General features: G+C 38.6%; 1 pseudogene across 1 annotated transcript; it reads left to right on the top strand.

The window, feature by feature from the left end:
* Positions 1 to 5663: 5663 nt before the first annotated feature.
* Positions 5664 to 17087, top strand: LOC148034567 (cytochrome P450 71AU50-like; annotated as a pseudogene). Its single transcript, XR_015691236.1, has 5 exons — positions 5664 to 6370; positions 6401 to 6590; positions 15256 to 15471; positions 16248 to 16325; positions 16442 to 17087. The product of XR_015691236.1 is annotated as a cytochrome P450 71AU50-like (transcript).
* Positions 17088 to 18628: the final 1541 nt, after the last annotated feature.

Here is an 18628-nt window from a genome sequence, read left to right as displayed (position 1 = left end):
ACCATGTTGGAAGAGAGGGAGAGAGAGAGAGGGGAGCGAAAGATGATCCTTAGCTCATTGTTGTTCTTCTTCCATTATTCTTCCATCATACTAACTGAAAGAGACTTACACACATAGGTATGACTAACCAAGACTAACTGTGGTTAAGTCACTGAGTACACCAATTTATTGAATGTCACACACGTATACAACTACGGTCACACACATAAAGATAGACTGACTGAAGAGTAACGAGAGCTTGATATTCCGACATCTTGAAACTCCTTACATAATTTTACTAACTACTTCATGAAGTCTCCTCCACAAAAATACTCATCTTGATTGGCTTAGCACCTATTCAATATCCAAATTAACGTCTTATACATCACCTTCTTACACCCTTGCTAATTTTCTCATACATTTTAATTTTGCATCAATTATTGCATGTTGACTAGCTTTCTCTAGACACTCTTCAATCTATGTTTTTTGCTTATCATGTACTTTCTGAACTTCTTTACTATTCCAACTTTCTTACATTGAATTACTAGTTACCTACTCCAACCACAACTTTCTTGCATCAAGTCACCACTTTCCTCTAACAATTTTACAGTTTCCTACATTAGGTTTACAATTTCCTGCAACGGAGTTGCGGTTTCCTATAGTGCAAGTGTAATCTTCGACATCAAGGTTGCAATTTCCTATAGCGAGACTAGAGTTTTCCACTACAAAGTTGCAAGTAATACATTGTATTTTGCTAAGATATTATCCACATCAACTTCAAGCACTGGGATGACTAACTTGCAAGAACAACTCCTCTTCATCATTGCCTATCTCAAATGCCACATTTTTTATCTAAGCCACCAAAGGCCTACATTTTAGAAAGCATTGCCTCTTTATCTCCATAAGTGATAATACTATGTTTGCTCCCTAATCTTGCTTTAACCTTAGATAGCCGAAACCATGGCCTTCCCATTAGCATATGATAAGAATCTCCTAACCCTTCCATATGAAGTGCTACAAAACTAACCTTGAGTTTCAAACCCACAATTCTTATAAGCTAGTTCTTCAGAATTGCTAGAGGTTGAAGTCATCTCTAGTCTACCATTATCACTTGGAAGGATATAGGCACTAGTCCCTGTAACTTATGAAAAAGGTACAACTCTTCAAGAATTATGTTCACTCATTATCCTCCATCCAATAAGACATCATCAAACTTCATACCCAAGTATTCCACTTAGATAGGTGGCACTTTATAATCCACTACCTCTGATTGGGTAGGAATCACTGCTTGACCATATTGTATACTCTCTTGGTTTTTTGTATATTGCTTCCAAACTCTCCCTTGATTTGGCATACTCTTTGATAATAGCCTCTCCTTAAAACTTGGAATCAAATTAAGAATTTTCTCAAGAGTTACCCATCCAATGTATCAAACAATTCATGTGATCCATGATAGTGCCCACCATAAGAATCCAAACTTTCTTTTGAGCTAGTCTGTTATTGAAATCTCTGCTCTACAGAACTTGCTACTCTTTGTCAAATTCTTGATTTTCTCGCATTTCTTGTAGCAGGTCTATGGGGCCAAGTTTGCTTGCTCTTTTCCTTTGTTGTCTTTACTCGCATTTCTTGCAGCAGGTCTATGGGGCCAAGTTTGCTTGCTCTTTTCCTTTGTTGTCTTTACTCGCATTTCTTGTAGCAGGTCTATGGGGCCAAGTTTGCTTACTCTTTTCCTTTGTTGTCTTTACACCTCTTTTGCAACCTCTTCTCTAGCCTTCTCTTCCATGTCCCAGACTATCTTTTCCTTCGCAAAGCTCTTGTAATAGCAAAGACTTCAGTGTTATTTGGACAATCTTCTACAATGATGCAATCGAAGCAATCACACTTCACATGCTAATCCAACACTTGCTGCCATGTAACCTTGTCCTCCTTACATGACATCTTTGTTATTATAACTCCCTTAGTTCTTTGCTTCAACTACTTGCCTATGGACTATCTCTCTATAATTTTTGTAGGGATTTCAACTAAGACCATTACTACAAATATTGGTGGTTGCTATCCTTGAGATGTACATGTTGATCGTGTTTCTTGTTGATTCTCGATTTTCACTCCTCTTTTAGCCCTATGGCCTACCCATAATTCACAATTCAGCCCTGACATATATCCCTATCATCCACAATGCAGCATGATCTTCTTGGCATTTGTTGTACATTATTCCATATTCTTGACTAGTCATTGCACCATTGTTTTTGTGGCTAATCTACCAAACCCTCTAAATCCCCTTTGTGGTGCAATCTCAGGAATTATTTGATTTGCAAGTGCTACTACTATTGTTGTTTGCATCTTTGCATTCTTTACAATTGGATTATATCAACATTATTTGGCTTCATACCCAATTATTTGAAAAATGGTGTAAGATCTCAAATTTCTTTGGGTATTTACTACTCCCATCTCCATCAATTACTTGTTTATTTTCTTCTCCAACCGCTTTTCCAAGGCATTCTTCTCTTTTTTATATTTGCTTTTCTTCTTGTCCCTAGAGGATCACCTATTCTTCTTGGATGATGTCTTTATTTTCTCTTCCCACTTTCATAATCTAAATCACTAGACTCACTATCAGAGTCTAAATAGAAGGAAAATTCCTCATCATCAGCATTGCTATCATCTAATATCATAATCATCAGATTTGGAGTCAAAAGACTCCTTCTTGGCCTGAAGAGAATTCTTGCTCTCTTTGTTGTTGATCACACCATAATGAATTATGGCATTTTTATTGTCTATCTCAACCACTCATAACCACAAGTCACATGATCTTATAAGCCCATTTACATCAAAGAGACTAAATAGACTACTCAAGGCTAAGGTAAAGACAAAGACTTATACAAAAAACTAATTTCATAGCTAAATATAATGTGTCAAGCCCTAGGTAGTAATCCAAATTTAGTCCTTTTAGGGCATTGCATGGTCGAGAACCAAGGTTACCATTAGGCATTAATACATCAATTGCAACCAAGAACCAGGGATGCCATGGATAGGTATACTCACCTTCAACAAAGTCAGTCTCATCGATGCTCACAAAAGCATCAAAAGGGACATGTAGATAGCACAAACATATTAAAAAAAAGTAATTTGGTGAAGGTAGAATTCAATCAAAATATAATCAAGGGGATGATGTTAGTCTGTAGTATGCGATTAGGAGAAAAGGGTTGACTAAATCTTGGATCCACACATGCATAGGACCCTACAAAGTCATGAAAAAGATCATATACATATTTAAAAGTCTAGTAGTAGATGAAAGGAATACAAACCATCACACATGTTTGTAGAATGAAACCATACCATAAAGAGAATCCAAGCATATTTCAACCAAAACAAACACCTTAAAAAACAAGTATCAACAACAACAAAGGGATTCTGCAACAAACAATGGGTTAGGAACATGAAGAAGTAGAACATTCAAAAGACAATTATAATAGATAACAAATTCATGCCATCATCAAGCATGAAAGGACAATAATGCTCAACTCCATCAACACACAAATGGAAAAAAATATAGAACCAAAGCACCATGCAGAACAGTTCATCATCAGCAACTTGCACAATCAATGTAGTCAATAACAACACTAAAATATACAGAGAATGACAACAAGCAAGCGTAACATTGAGGACCACTTTAAACACGTCAAAAGGATGTACTATACAAACCCATAGACAAAGATAGTAACAACACATCATTATGTGAATAGGGAGAAAAATAGCAACTTTCTCAACGTGGAGGCCCCATACATAGCTAAAAACAAAGAATAGCAGCTGCAAAACATCAAGATAATGGAGAATTAGAGCATCACATGCTAGAATGACATGTGAGAAAAAGAACATGAATAAAAGAACCAAGCATATAGAAAAGATAAGATAACCCTTAATTGTAGGCCATGCAAAGTACAAGTCTACCCAATAAACTCCCACATGTTTTCCATGCACATGAAGTTAAGATGGAAACAAGTTCTATATATATATATATATATATATATATATATAGAGAGAGAGAGAGAGAGAGAGAGGGCAAGCCTAATTACGAGCACAAGTTGATCTCTTGTATTTCCTCTTTCTTCTCCTTTACATTCTAAGCGCCTCAATCAATTACGTAAAGTAACTGTCAATAGTGGTCAAGTTAACTTAATCATACTTGGGTTTCCACATCTCTCTCTCTCTCTCTCTCTCTCTCTCTCTCTCTCTCTCTCTCTCTCTCTCTCTCTCTCTCTCTCTCTCTCTCTCTCTCTCTCTCTCTCTCTCTCTCTCTCTCTCTCTCTCTATGTGTGTGTGGATACCGTATTGCTATTATAATTTAATATTATTACATAAATTATGCTTAGTCTATAATCAATACATATATTTATACTTAATACTTAAATTATGTGTTAATACTTAATTATTATGTATAACTATCATTATCTTGTTGTTTATATGAATTATAATTATAATATTTATATTATAATTATTAATAAGTATATAATAATTAATATGTATACATATTATTGTTGTTGTTCATTCATAATATATAATTGTACGTTAATTCTATACTATATGTATTTTTAATATGTTAATTAATTATTAATAAAGAATATATAACTTGTGTGTGTGTGTGTGTGTGTGTGTGCGTGTGTGTGTAGTATTATATATCATGTATATATGTTAATATATAGTTACACTTTATAATATTAATTATTTTCTTATTAATTAATTTTTTATTATTATAAATATAATAGTTAATAAATATATAATATATAATGTATATTAAATTATTATTATTATGTATAATTATCCTTCATGTATCATTTGTATTAATGATATTTAAAATGTGCATAGTATTAATACTTTAATGCACTTGATTGTGTGTATAATAGTTAAAATGTGTGCTGATACAATAATATAATTAATAAGCTATTAATCACTAATTATGAATAAATCAATTAATTATTAATAAAATATGTATAATCCTATTTCAATTAATGTATTTTGTGTGTGTGTGTGTGTGTGTGAAGAAGAAGAAGAAGAAGAAGAATTTCTCAATATAGTTTATGGGTTCACATTTATGAAATATTGTAAGCTTAGTGTATGGGAATAATGTGCATGCCATGATAGGCTCAATATGAACAAAAATCACCATTAAATGTGTTTCTCTTTGAGAAACTTGGAGAAATGGTTGTAAGGGTTCTTTAGAGATATAGTTTAGGCTTGATCCTATTAAAGTTGGTCTTTCACTCCATATATATTTGTGAGTGTCACATCTCTGTATACTACAATTTCATGCATTCAATATTGTATTAGTCTAAGTTGCCAAAGCTTTTGAAGTTCTTATTATCAACCTCCCATGAACCCTCTTGCCATATGATCTGTGCTTTTTAAGCCCTGGTGTAAAGCATTGAGAGGATCTTGATGTGAAGTGCTAGGAGAATCTAGGCATGGAACGCCTAGTATTTGCTACACAAATACAAAGTCGATTGTATATTCATTTGTACTCTTTCGAAATGTTGAGATGCTTGTGAGAAAACCTTTCCTTTTAAAATGTGAGGACTCAAGGAGATGCTTGTGATAAATTCCTGCCATTAAAAGTCGAGGAGGCTTTAGCCACTTTCTGGTGATGTGAGAATAATGTTTTCATGAGAATAATGTTTTCAAGACGTTTTATGATTAAATTTAATACAAGCATGGTAAATTAAATACAAGGAAGGTTTCTTTGTCGAGAGGTTGGGAAAGGTCGATCAATGTCTTTGAAGCACTAAGTATAGTGAGCTTGGAAGTTGGTATCATGCTACTTAGCCTAGGGATACACAAGGTGAAAGATATGAAGTATGCAGCAGGGAACTGTTCTGATTTCTTTCTTGCGAGAGCAGAAGCAGCAGCAGCACCACCACCACCACCACCAACAACAACAATCAGGGGCGATGGTGGCTCTGCTGGTGATTGTGCCATTCCTGTCAATCACCATCTTCTTCTGCCCATGGCGAGAGAGCCCGGCCCGCTACCCGCCCGGCCCCGCCCCCCTGCCCGTGCTCGGCAACCTCCTGCGCCTCACCGGCCCCGAGCCCCCCCACCGCTCCCTGGCAAATCTGGGGCGCGCCTACGGCGCCATCTTCCACCTGCGGCTCGGCTCGCAGCACGCCGTGGTGGTGTCGTCGGCCCCTCTAGCCCGCAAGGTCCTGCAGGGAGCCGGCGACCGCCGCTTCGCGAGGCGGCCGCGGTCCGAGAGCGCAGAGCGCGTGTCGTACGGCCAGGCGCGGTCCATCGGCGTGGGGGTGTACGGGCCGCGTGGGTAGGAGCTGAGGAGGGTGTGCACCCTGGAGCTCTTCACGGCGGGGAGGGTGCAGGCCTTCCTCCCCGTACGCGCGGAGGGGTGAGGCTGTGCGCGAGGCGCGCGGATCATGGAGCAGTCTGGGGCTTCTGGAGGTACTCCTAGGGTTTTGGACCTGACGGCAGCCATAGCCGGCCTGGTTGAGAACATCCTATGCCGCATTTTGACCAGGAAGAGGCTCCCGGATGCGGCCATCCAGGACTTGCTGCCGGCCGGCGTCACCCTCAAGGACTTGATCCACAGAAACGTCGTCATTGCTCAGGTGTGTTTTTGAGAGAGAGAGAGAGAGAGAGAGAGAGAGAGAGACACACACACACACACACACACACACACACACACAGCCATTTGTCTAGTCTGAAAACTGTTAGTGTTCCTGTCGAGTTTGCATTTCCTTTCTTGGACCCTGGCAAGTCTCCATGTTAGTCCCATACTAGGGTCGATGAGCTCCTCCATTTGAGGACGCCCTACCAGGATCAAGAAAAATGCATCCTCGTAACTCATAAGGAATGTCAATCCATTGTCATAACCCTTGAGGAATGCCACTCCTCTCGCTATTCAACATCCCAAATGAGAAGATCAAAGAGGACCTTCCAAAGCTTGGAATAGTCATTTTCATAGGCAACTTTCACATGTGGTAGTGTCAAGCTCTTGCAAGGAAGACATTCCGAATCCATCTTGTAGACACGGGAGATGGCATCTACATATAGTCCTCATCCCCTATTATAACAAGCTAGAAAAGGATGGCTCCATTGCTAAATCAGAGTCTTGTAGTTGCAAATGATGTGTGCATGTGATCCTCATCCCCTACTATAGCAAGCTAGAATGGGGTGTCTCATGTGCAAAAGCACAATCTTGTAGTGGGAGATGGTGTGCGCATGTAGTCCTCATCCCCCTCCATAACAATCTAGAATAGAATGGCTCCCTTGCAAAAGCAGAATGTTACTAAAGTTAATCATTTTTTTGTCAATTTTGGGAATATGAGAGAGAGAGAGAGAGGCGGCAAAAAGGGCAAGGTGAAGGATAATGTTTAGTGTACCTATTTAAATCTCGTGAAGAGAAATTGAGAAGCCATTCGTATGGCCTCTCCTTATATATTTGTGAGCTTACAAAAAGTCATGGTTCAATGTGTTTTGTTAGATGGGGTAGCTTACTATATGTATAGTTTCCTAATGTTCTTCTCTCAAGTAACAACAAGCAATTAATGGATTGGCATTTTCAAAGTTAGATGTTATGGAGTTGTTTGCTTTCTATATTGGACCTAAACCACACATTAACAAGTCTACATTGTATACAATGTTGGTGTGTGGCATCCACCTTCACACATTATTACACCCCCTCAAGGGTATTACTAGGGTTACTTAGTTCTTATTAGTAGATCAATGGGTCAAGCCAATAACATTGAGCATTGGAAGATCAAAAGTCGAGTACTAACATGGATGTTGATGATGGAGCGCTAAGGTTTGTCCAACACCAAGCTTACTAAACTTTCTTGAAGTCTTGCAACAAGGCCAGCCAACCTCAAGTTGGCATATTATGCAACTTTTTTCCTTTTATAGATCCAAGGCTCACATCACTTGCTAGACTATGACAAATTAATTGCTAGACCATAAGTCCTAATGTGGTAGCGCCCTAAGTTCTAGTGTCATGCCAAGAAGAAGTATCATCTGTTTACAAAATGTACGAGGAAAGTAGCATGCAAGAAAGGAAATGGGAAAGTTAAGAAGACTGGATGATAAAAAGACATAGAAGAAGACATGTAATAGGAAAGAGAAACAACAAAATAAGATCTCTACATCTAATGTTTGAACATCAAATAGTAACAAAGGTGAAGAAAAAGTCAAACCATGTGTTAACAAAATAATAAACAAAGATAATTATAGCAAGCATGTTTGGTCTACAGACTACAAACAAGAATGAAGGACATATTTTTTTTTAAATTTACAAGCTTTTTTATAATCTATGATACACTTTTAATATTGAGAGAGTAAAGTAATTACATTAGAAGTGATGTTGCACAATGATCAATCCTTTTCCTTGACTTTCAATTCATATTGTTGCAATCTTCTCTATTCACCAAAAGGAGCACATGGATGAATTCCATATGTCAAACCATGACCTCTTACCTTTGTAATGCAATGGGACTAAGATTGACACAAAGGGCTCCTCAAAAACTTAGAGGAACATCCATATACTTTGTAGCAATGATGGGTCACCCCCTTTTACTTTCATCTCCTACCCACTCAATCTTTACTAACAAGGTAGGCGCCATGCTTTGACCGATTCTTGTCCCACATTCGATTGGAGGATTTGAATGGTAAGGTGGCTATTATGTAATATTTCCTCCCAACACATGCTAGAACAAAAACCACTTGTAATGAGTTTACTAGAGATCTAGTGAGAAAGGTTGATCTCGGAGGGCTCATTGTGGTACAAATTTTTTAAGAGAGAAGCTTTAACTCCATGCCTTATGAGCAATATTGTCAAGCCCAAGCCCACCATCCTATCTATCTATAGTCATGATTCCCATGGAATGGAATGGCAACAATATGTGACACCATGATCCTAGAGAAATTTTTGAAATAGCTTCACAATGTTGTCCCAAGTGCTCTTCTTGAAGTTGATCCAACATTAGTGGAACTAGCTTGGATGGTCCTAGTTACCACTATCCTATGAGTCGGAGTAAGTAAGACATGGTCCTTGTTCTCTAACTTGCCTTTGGACTTATCTCAAATCAAATGAAACCTTTGACTGATTGTGATCTCCAAACCCATGAGGCAACCTAGCTATCTCAAAACCTCTCCTTGATTGATGGTCTTTAAGCTATATTGCAAGAGCCATTGCTCAAGCTCATTCAAACCCAAAAAACCATATCATTCTTGGCTTGATTGAGATAGAAGTTGAGTGTTTTGCAAACTCTTCTTTAAGTTTGGAGGAGTGAGTCTACAAATTGTTTCTCTACCATAACAACAGTAGAATTGTCATTTGTTAACATTTGAGTAGTAAATGAGCTACTATTAGCTAGAGGTAGACACTTAACAACTCCATCTTGGGCCTTCCTATCAAATTTCCTTAGCAATTGGTCGATGATCATAGCAAAGAGGAGTGGGACAAGTGGATAACCTTATTGAATAAATCTACTCAAAAAAAAGGGAAAGGTAACCAAGCCATTTTGCATGCACTAGTTGTAGAATTAGGAAAGAGTGAACTCACCATGTCCATGAACGCAATACCAATTTAAAGCTTTCAAAGTGGCCATGATGAAGGACTAGCACAAACTTAGCTATGATCCCAAGCCAAATCCATGGGAAAGGTTAGGCTCAAATGGTATCCTTGGGAAAGGTTATCCTTATAGTGGAAAGCCAAATCCATGGGAAAGGTTAGCTCACACGAATCCTCAAAGAATTTCTTTCCACTACAAGCTTGAACTCTTCCATAGCTTTTATGCATGGATACAATTGCTCCAATACATTTGGGCCATTTGAAATTTGGAATAATGCCTTTTTTTTTTCTTGCCAAAGTTTGGATCCTTTTAAGGGTAGAAAAAACCTATCATCAAGCAACAAGGATGTATTGAAATGGAATGCCAAGAGCCCTATCATGGTTCACCTTGTTAAGGCAAGACGCATGTGCATGTCAACATTTAGTATGATTCAAAGATATAATATCATGCAATCACCTTATCCTACATCCTCCACTTATCAACCAAGCTATATGATTTGTGTATATCCAATTGAGACATGTCACACACCAAGCCAAGGAAAAAGAACATTTGAACCATCATCTTTTATGAGAGCTAAATCACAAAGTACATGCACATGAAGCGAATCATCACACGAGGATTGATTTTCCATGAACACACATCCATTTTCATGAAACACTTCACTTCTTATAGAGCCGCCACAATAGGTTTACATATCCAAACAATGTTGTAATAGACCTCTTTTCAAGCATCATTACCAAGACCTCTAACATTCCAAGAACCCACCCTAATCCCAGGTGATTCCATGGTCTTTTCAATATAATACATTGACATAGATGAAAAACTCATCTCCATCTAGAGCACCATGAAAGTTTAGATCTGCCAATGGAATCCTCACTATTTTTTAAAGGGAGATCTTGTTATGCCCTTTCCCATTTCTATCTTTGTTAATGTTATTCGTTGGGTCAATACCTTTCTTCCCTTTATTAATAGAGCCTCTGACCTCATATAGCTTATGCTTGGCTTTATTTTGATCTTCATTTCTAACACCCTTGGAAATATTCAATTGCAAATATATCGACATGAGGTGCAAAGACATTGGATTTCTCAATAGTTGCTTCAGTCTACTAAAGTTATACCATCTCAATCGTCATTTCTCCTTTGCTATCATCCACCGCTTTGTGTTCTTTCAACCCATGTTTTCTAGGATGTGCATGTGCAAAATGACCGCTCTCTTTGAAGAATTAACGAGCATTGGGAAGGGAAGAATTTATTCTCAATGCAAAGCTCTAAATCATGAGGAATAAACGCCTTAAGGATTCCATGGGGCTCATTGCAACAATCCAAGAGAATTCATGCATTGTAGTTGGTCTTGAGAATACCCGTATTAGTTGTAGTAGAAGAACATAAAGTCCCTACCCTTATAGATGTTAACAATCCCAATGCGGGGTTAATCATGATGCATGAAAATTTTATTTTGACACATCATCAGGGAGGATTGTAATAGACAAGGAACTCCATGGCTACAAAGAGAAGGCACACAATATGCATGCTCAACAATTGTTCATTATATTTTCATTGCATACACTAGTTACATTTTATACAGGTGGTGAATCCCCCTTTATGTAGCCTCACAATTTCCATGTGTGTCTCCATGTGACACACTATTACTCACACTTTACATGTGTTCACCTATTTAGCACATTTCTCTCCACACCTCACATCTATATCCTCATACCATAGAATCTCTAGCACATAGAGTGCTTTTATACACATACACACACACATCCATAAATACCGAGCTTACATTCTCATCAACGCCCCCTCTTAAGCGAGGTGTTTACTTTAATTTTTCACCCATCCAATGTAGCATTTCACGACCGTAATCGCTACCTCTCGACACTCCCCCTCAATGCTATATTGGAGTGCTACACATGGCTAGACACATCTAATCCACCATATGCATGTCACTATGTGTGTATAATGTTCATTTGAGCACCACTTACTTGGGCGAATCCACCCCATCCTTTTTGAACTATCATAGTGTTGGGGAGAGGCACAACAAACCCACTCATCCATCTAACATGTGCACACTCTCACACACCACAGTTACGAAGTCCTTTTGAGATTCCAATCTCGGGTGGAGGACCCTTGCACAAGGCATTTCTTGTGCAACCTCATCTCTAACAACCTTTGCCGAGACACACATGCATGCAAACTATCACTTTTGAGCTCTATGTAGCTCAGGTAGGAGAAACCTCATGCGATGGGTGAGTACAATTCTTTTGCTTCGAGTAGTCAAGCTTCAGTGCAACTATCTGTTACCCATGGTTGCAGCTTTTTTTCCCTCATAAAGATTCTCATTACTGTCGCCCGCGTCCACCTTCACGGGATCAATAAGTTCGTTCTTCACTGTATCAACATACATTAATGCTGCCAATGCCACTACTGAAGATGCAGTTTTGGATGGGATGCTTCTTGATCAGGAGAATCTCAGCCACAGAGCACGACTGTTTCACATGGGTGTACCCATGCAGCACTATAACGCTAGTGCAAACCTGCACTCTTTGAGCTCTCTCCATGAGCACTGTACAGGCTTCACCTTTGTGACAAGTTCCTGTTGATCTACAACCTCAACTCATTTTATGCTTGCTTCCGCATGAACAAGCATGTGCCTTTGCTCAAACTCTTCGCTCAAATTGCAAGATCCAACTGGATACCAATGTCCCACTCCACATGCTCTAAATTAGCTATGCACTAGCCATCACCACTTGTCGTTTGATGGCAACAAGCATTTTCACCTTGCAAGATGCTAATGGCCTCCCCATAGTCCTCAAATATTTCAGCTCATTTGCAGTTATAATGGTAATGAGTGTGCAATTTGTTTTATAAAGCAAGGATGACTAAGACATACTAAGCATGAAAAAACACCATGATCAAGAGCCCTAACAACAACTCTAATACCATGTTAAAAATCCCAATGTGGGGTTAATCATAGTGTATGACAAAATGATTTCTACACATTATCACAAAGGATTGTAATAGAGAAGGAACTGCATTGCTAGAAAGAGAAGGCACGCAACATTTATTCACTATATTTGCATCGCATACACTAGTTACATTCTATAGAGGTGGTGAGGTATCGTTTATGTAGCCTCACAATTTCCATGTGTGTCTCCATGTGACACACTGTTACTCACACTTTACATGTGTGCACCTATATCATGCATAGCTTCTCTCCACACCTCACATCTATATCCTCATACCATACAATCTCTAGCACATACTAGAGTGCTTTTACACACACCCATAAATATCAAGCTTACACTCTCAACAATAGCTAAGCCAACATTTGAAACTTTCCCATCAAGCCATGTTGGAAGGTCCACAAAGGTCAAACATGATCCTCATAGACCATTCTTGTTGTTGCAACACCCCATCATTTGAGAAGGAGGAGCATCAAGGCAATACATATACAAGCTTCCCTTTGAAGTGAAATGTTGAGCCTAAGTTTTAGTCTCTCTCCATCTTAGATCCAAGACGAACCATGTAAAAGCCCTTACCAATAAATCTATACTGGACATTGGATGCCTTAGATTAATAGGTAGTAGCAAACCACGTGATGAACTCTTCCTCCACTTGTAGTGGCCCCATAAAAGTTACAAGAAGACCAATAGAAAGAAAGCATGCATATATTTGGTTAACATGGGTAATAGAGAAAGTGATTGGAGCATTTTGAAGACCTAGCAACTTTCTTCACTTGCATTAGCCCTTTGCATTTCATTGAATCACACTTCATTAGCACACATGAGCTTCTCAAACCCAATGACGTGTCCTCCTACTCCAACCATTGGTGTTTGCCTAACCGTATAGTATGCATGCATGCACATGATGGTAGACCATGAGGCATTCAAGAGTAAATGACCACGAACCTTCTTTTATGAAGGCTTCACTCACATCATAGTCACAAATCTAGTTCATTGTTTGAATCTGATGAAACAATGTTATCATCAATATAAGCATCTATCACTTTTACACACATATCCATTTAGTATGACTTTGTTCTACTCATTTTTTTGCATGTATCCATGTAGTATGACTTTGCATAAAGTGTGCCACATGATAAAAGAATATTGGTGTTCTCTTCTTGTTTTAAGAGGAAAACGAATTATCATTGTGATTATATCACACTCACGTGCACACACACGCACACGCACACGCACATGCACACACACACACAAAGGACGTCTTCTTGTCTCTCGATGGTAGAGCCAAGGCAACAGTTTTGTCATTGTCTTGTAATTGACTTGGCACATGTAGATAGGTTGTAACTTGTATAAAGAGTCCCTAAAGAGTACAAGAATCGCATGTGAACAAGGCTAGGATACTTATACAATGTGAATATTAGTAATATTTTAGCACATAAAAAATCATTCAATGAATGGAGGTAAAATAGATTCAAGAACACAAAATAAGCCCTTCACTTATTAAATTGAATAGATATTACGACAAGAAGGGAAATGTTGAACATATCAAATATAAAATGGAGGTCAAATATCCACTATGAGAGCATTAAATAATATCATTTAAGCACAATTTTATAGCCAAGATGTGCTAGCTATAGTGGTAGTGAGATGATGTGTTAAGCCCAAGGTCAAGTGTTTCATTCTCCTGGGTAGCACTAAAGATGTGTTCTATATTGCAAAGAATGATTATGGCTCCACTTGGCTAATCACCAAGATGGGCATTGTAATGGGACCACATGTTAACTTGGTAGTCAAGGGTTTGGCCACCCCTTGACATCTTGATACTCAATCAATATAAAATCCTTTCATGTCTAAGATCAATGTTCCAAACATATAGTAGCATTGTAAAAAGAGAAGTTAAGGCACATGAAAATAACTCACAAAAGGACCTAAAAATGCAACATATTCAAACAACACCATGTTTTATACATATGAAAACTTTTAAGACACTTTTATATTATTTCACATTTTCTAACATTGTGTTTTTCTTTCCTCAAATGTTAAACATATTTTTGGCAAGCCTTGATCTATCACCTTGATTTTGTATTAATAGACTTTCCTTTCTACCTTTATTATCAATATATAAGAATTTAAGAAGTGTCACACATGCATGTTTGCATACACATGTGCACATGCTCTCTCTCTCTCTCTCTCTCTCTCTCTCTCTCTCTCTCTCTCTCTCTCTCTCTCTCTCTCTCTCTCTCTCTCTCTCTCTCTCTCTCTCTCTCTCTCTCTCTCTCTCTCTCTCTCAATAAAACAATTGAGTTTTGTGCCTCTTTCTTTCACTTATTATATAAGATCTCTCACACCCCCCCAAAAAAAACATGTGTGCACATATAGACATGTATGATGCACAAGCACATGCATGCATGCACATGTACACCCCCACATGTGCACATGCACACAAACTTTGAGGACCAAAGGTTTGACCTTAAAATGCCAATTGTTAAATTATTGTCCATTAGAATCTAATTGTATTAGGCCAAGTGGATGACATCTATGGAAATTAGGCATGGAGGGGCAAAAACTAAGGTTAACAACCTTAATTTGTGAATAGGTCTATTGGAAAATTGTATCTCTTTATAAGCTTTTTCAAACAATAAGATAGAGATTGTCGTACTTACATCATTAATTTCAAGAGTTGCAAAGAGTTAAGGTTGAGCACTTACATTATTTAAATGTTATTTTCGTGCATTGCTTAGGTGCCTATTGTGGGGGACTTTATCCCATGGCTAGGCTTTCTTGATCGCAAATTGAAGAGATCCATGGATGAACTCCATGGCCTTTTCGATAGGCTCTTTGAGGCCTTACTCCATGAACGTAGAAATGCTGACCTCAAAAAAGTTGAGATTGAGCCTCCTAATGATTTTTTGGATGTGCTCTTATCAAAGTCAATGGAAAACGATTCAAATCCCTTTTAAAGGTAGGCCACCTTTTGCATTTACATTTTGTAAGAATTAAGGTTTCTACATGGATAATCTAAGTTGAAAAGAAATCTAAAAAGAAGGAAGTTTATCTTTTTGTTAATTGTGGAGATCTAAACTCATATATGTGTAATTCGTATGTCACTTATATATGGTGTTTCGCAATAAAAGCAAGGAAGCTAAATCTTTTTGTTTTAATTGGAAATTTCATCTAGTGAGAAGCTTCATCTTAATTGAAAAGCATGGATGCCCTTGCACGTGCACAGCTACATACACATGCATGTGCATACGTGTGTAGAAAAGCTATGTTACTTACATGTATGTGCACACACACGCACACGCACACGCACACGCACACGCACACGCACACGTGCGTGCGCACGCACACACACACACACACATGTTAAATACAATCTAATAATGTAAAACACATTAATAATTGTGGGGGAATCGTGAGGGATAATAAGATGGAGGTATTGGAGGGGTTTCATCACTTCCTTCTAATGGGTATCCATGAGTTGAAATAAAATAGATACTATACTATACCTTGCACTAAGTTTGTCCTATTGTGATCAAATGTGAGAGGCAATGTTGTGGTATCATGAGATAATCTAATATATGGAATATTGCAATAAAAATGTTGCATGTATTCAAATATTGATGAGCTACAAACATGATTAATACAACTCTTCAAATTGACTTTTTTGTTTTAGATACACATTTTTTTTATTTTTGTTGAAGTATAATGTTTTTTAATCTCCTTTGTGTAGGAAATGCTATCTGCAAGCATTGATACAACAAGTGTTACCATCGATTGGGCCATGGGAGAGGTTTTGTCTAATCTAGAAGTACTAGATAGAATTCATGATGAGCTAGATTATGTGATTGGAAGAGAGAGAATGGTTGAAGAATTAGATTTATCAAGACTTGTGTACTTAAAGGTTGTGATAAAGAAGTACTAGAGAGAATTCATGCTGAGCTAGATGATGTGATTGGAAGAGAGAGAATGGTTGAAGAATCAGATTTATCAAGTCTTGTGTACTTAAAGGCTGTGATAAAGGAGACTCTATGCCTGCATCCTCCGTTGCCTCTCTTAATACCTCACATGTCCATGGAGGCTAGTGAAATACATAGATACAATCTACCAAAAAATACCATATTTCTTGTAAATGTGTGGGCAATATGACATGATTCCAAAGTTAGGATCATCCCTATGAATTCATGCCTAATAGATTCTTGGGAAGTGTAGACCCCATTGATATACGTGGAAAGCATTTTGAACTTTTGCCATTTGGGTCTAGTCAACGTATTTGCCCTGGATTGCCTTTGGCTTTACCTGCCCTTGAGCTAGCCTTATCAAACCTTTTACATTCCTTTCATTGGAGATTGCCACAAGGCTCTCCAAGCATAGACTTATCTGAGAAGCCTAGCATTGTAAGTTCTCATGCATCCCCACTTCTCGTCATTCCTCTAAAGGCCCTGTCGAGCTACCTGAAACCAAGGACTCCTCTGAAGGCCCTATTGAGGTGCCTAAAACTAAGGACTCTTCTGCAACACAATCAGACTAGAATATGCCAAAGATTAAGGGTTTCTTGAAACCCATCTTTTCCCAACTCTTTGTTTGGTTTGTAACCATTCTGTAAATCTTTGCTTTGCGCAAGAATTTAAATATCTATATTTTCTTCTTTGGGTAACAATTTGTATAGTCCTTGCTAAAGATGATGTATTGCTTGATGTGGTTGTATCTTTAAGCTTGAATTTATGCCAAATTTATCGATAAAACCATTGAAAGACTGTTAGATATGATCAATGCCCCACCCTCATTAGGTGCTACCAATGATCCATGGTGCTCAAAGTTGTAAGGCCCCCATTATGAGGAGAAGCCAAATGTGAGCCCGGACATTGGTTGAGTCCTGACTTGTATATCAGATGAGGTCTATGTGACCGGATGGCAAAAAGGTGACTGTTGTGGGTCTAATCTTTGGGTTAGACGGAGTGGTTAATCTGGTAGCAACTCGAGGCGCATTGCATCGAGTTGCGGTTTAAGGGAGTTAAAAGGGGGCCCTATTGTGGGGTCCGGGGGCCGCGGAAGTGGCCCCTAGCTGGGGGGGTCCCAGAGGGGCCAGCGGCCCCCTTGGCGGGGGTCCGGGGGCAGCGCCTCCGGCCCGATGGTAAAGGGAATATTCCGTGGAATATTCCCTGGCCGACTAGTGGAGGCTCATATGGTAGGTTGGTCAGCAGACCCGACCTAATGACCTTCGCGGGCTATAAAAGCTAAACCCCTTCGCAGCCATCTCTCACTTATCTTTCACCCAGTTAGAGTTGTTGTTCCAGCTAGCTTTAAGCTCTTCACCTATCTTCTGTCTAGATCGCCATCTAAGCTTCACACAGTGGAAGCGCACGGGTGGACAGAGCCATCTTTGTATCAGTTGTTTGAAGTTAAAGAATTTACTGATTTTCCTCTTATCTGTTGTGTACTCTCTATCTCTTTCTCAGATTTTGTTCGCTGCGCCGCAATGGGATAAGTGTGGCCTCTCCATTGAGGTTCTCGACGCTGAACAACTCCAATGGGACAAATGGCACGTTGACTGAACTTGAGGACGGTTTTCGCTTGGGACAAATGGCACATTGGCTGAACTTTAGGATGGTTTTCGCTTGGGACAGCTAATGAAGAGATGAGTGATTCCGCACTCAGGGCACCTTAGGTCTACCTTGTCTCTATTTGGTTGCTCGCTTTCAGGACAACATGATGAGACATGCCCTGGATGACTGCAAGTCCAACATATGATTGGATCCTGCGTCTGCCATTAGGGGAGTTTTGAGGTCTCGAAAATGCCCTGTAAGAGATCCTAGAGAAAGAAAATAATTTAAGAAATAAAATCATTTTATATAATTTTTAAAAGGTTTATATTTTGGTAAGTTAAAATATCAAAATTTTTTAAATGTCATTGTCGTGATATTCTTGTGGTCACATCAAACCTAGAAATCTAGGTCACCATAAAGTTGGCAAGGTTGTCATAATGAAGATCTTACCTCTCCTCATTAAAGTGAAAAGTAATATTCAATTTGAATTTTGGTGGATACTCGATTGCCTCCCTCCATCGTTTCTCTCTTCTTTTTTTCTCCTCCTTAGTAATCTCTTCTTTGTTTT

Source organism: Lygodium microphyllum, chromosome 6 (assembly GCF_053477565.2).
Source record: "Lygodium microphyllum isolate KBCC chromosome 6, Lygodium_microphyllum_v1.1.10, whole genome shotgun sequence".
NCBI lineage: Eukaryota > Viridiplantae > Streptophyta > Polypodiopsida > Schizaeales > Lygodiaceae > Lygodium > Lygodium microphyllum.
Note: the sequence above shows the minus strand (reverse complement) of the source record. Positions and strands in the feature narration are given on the sequence as shown.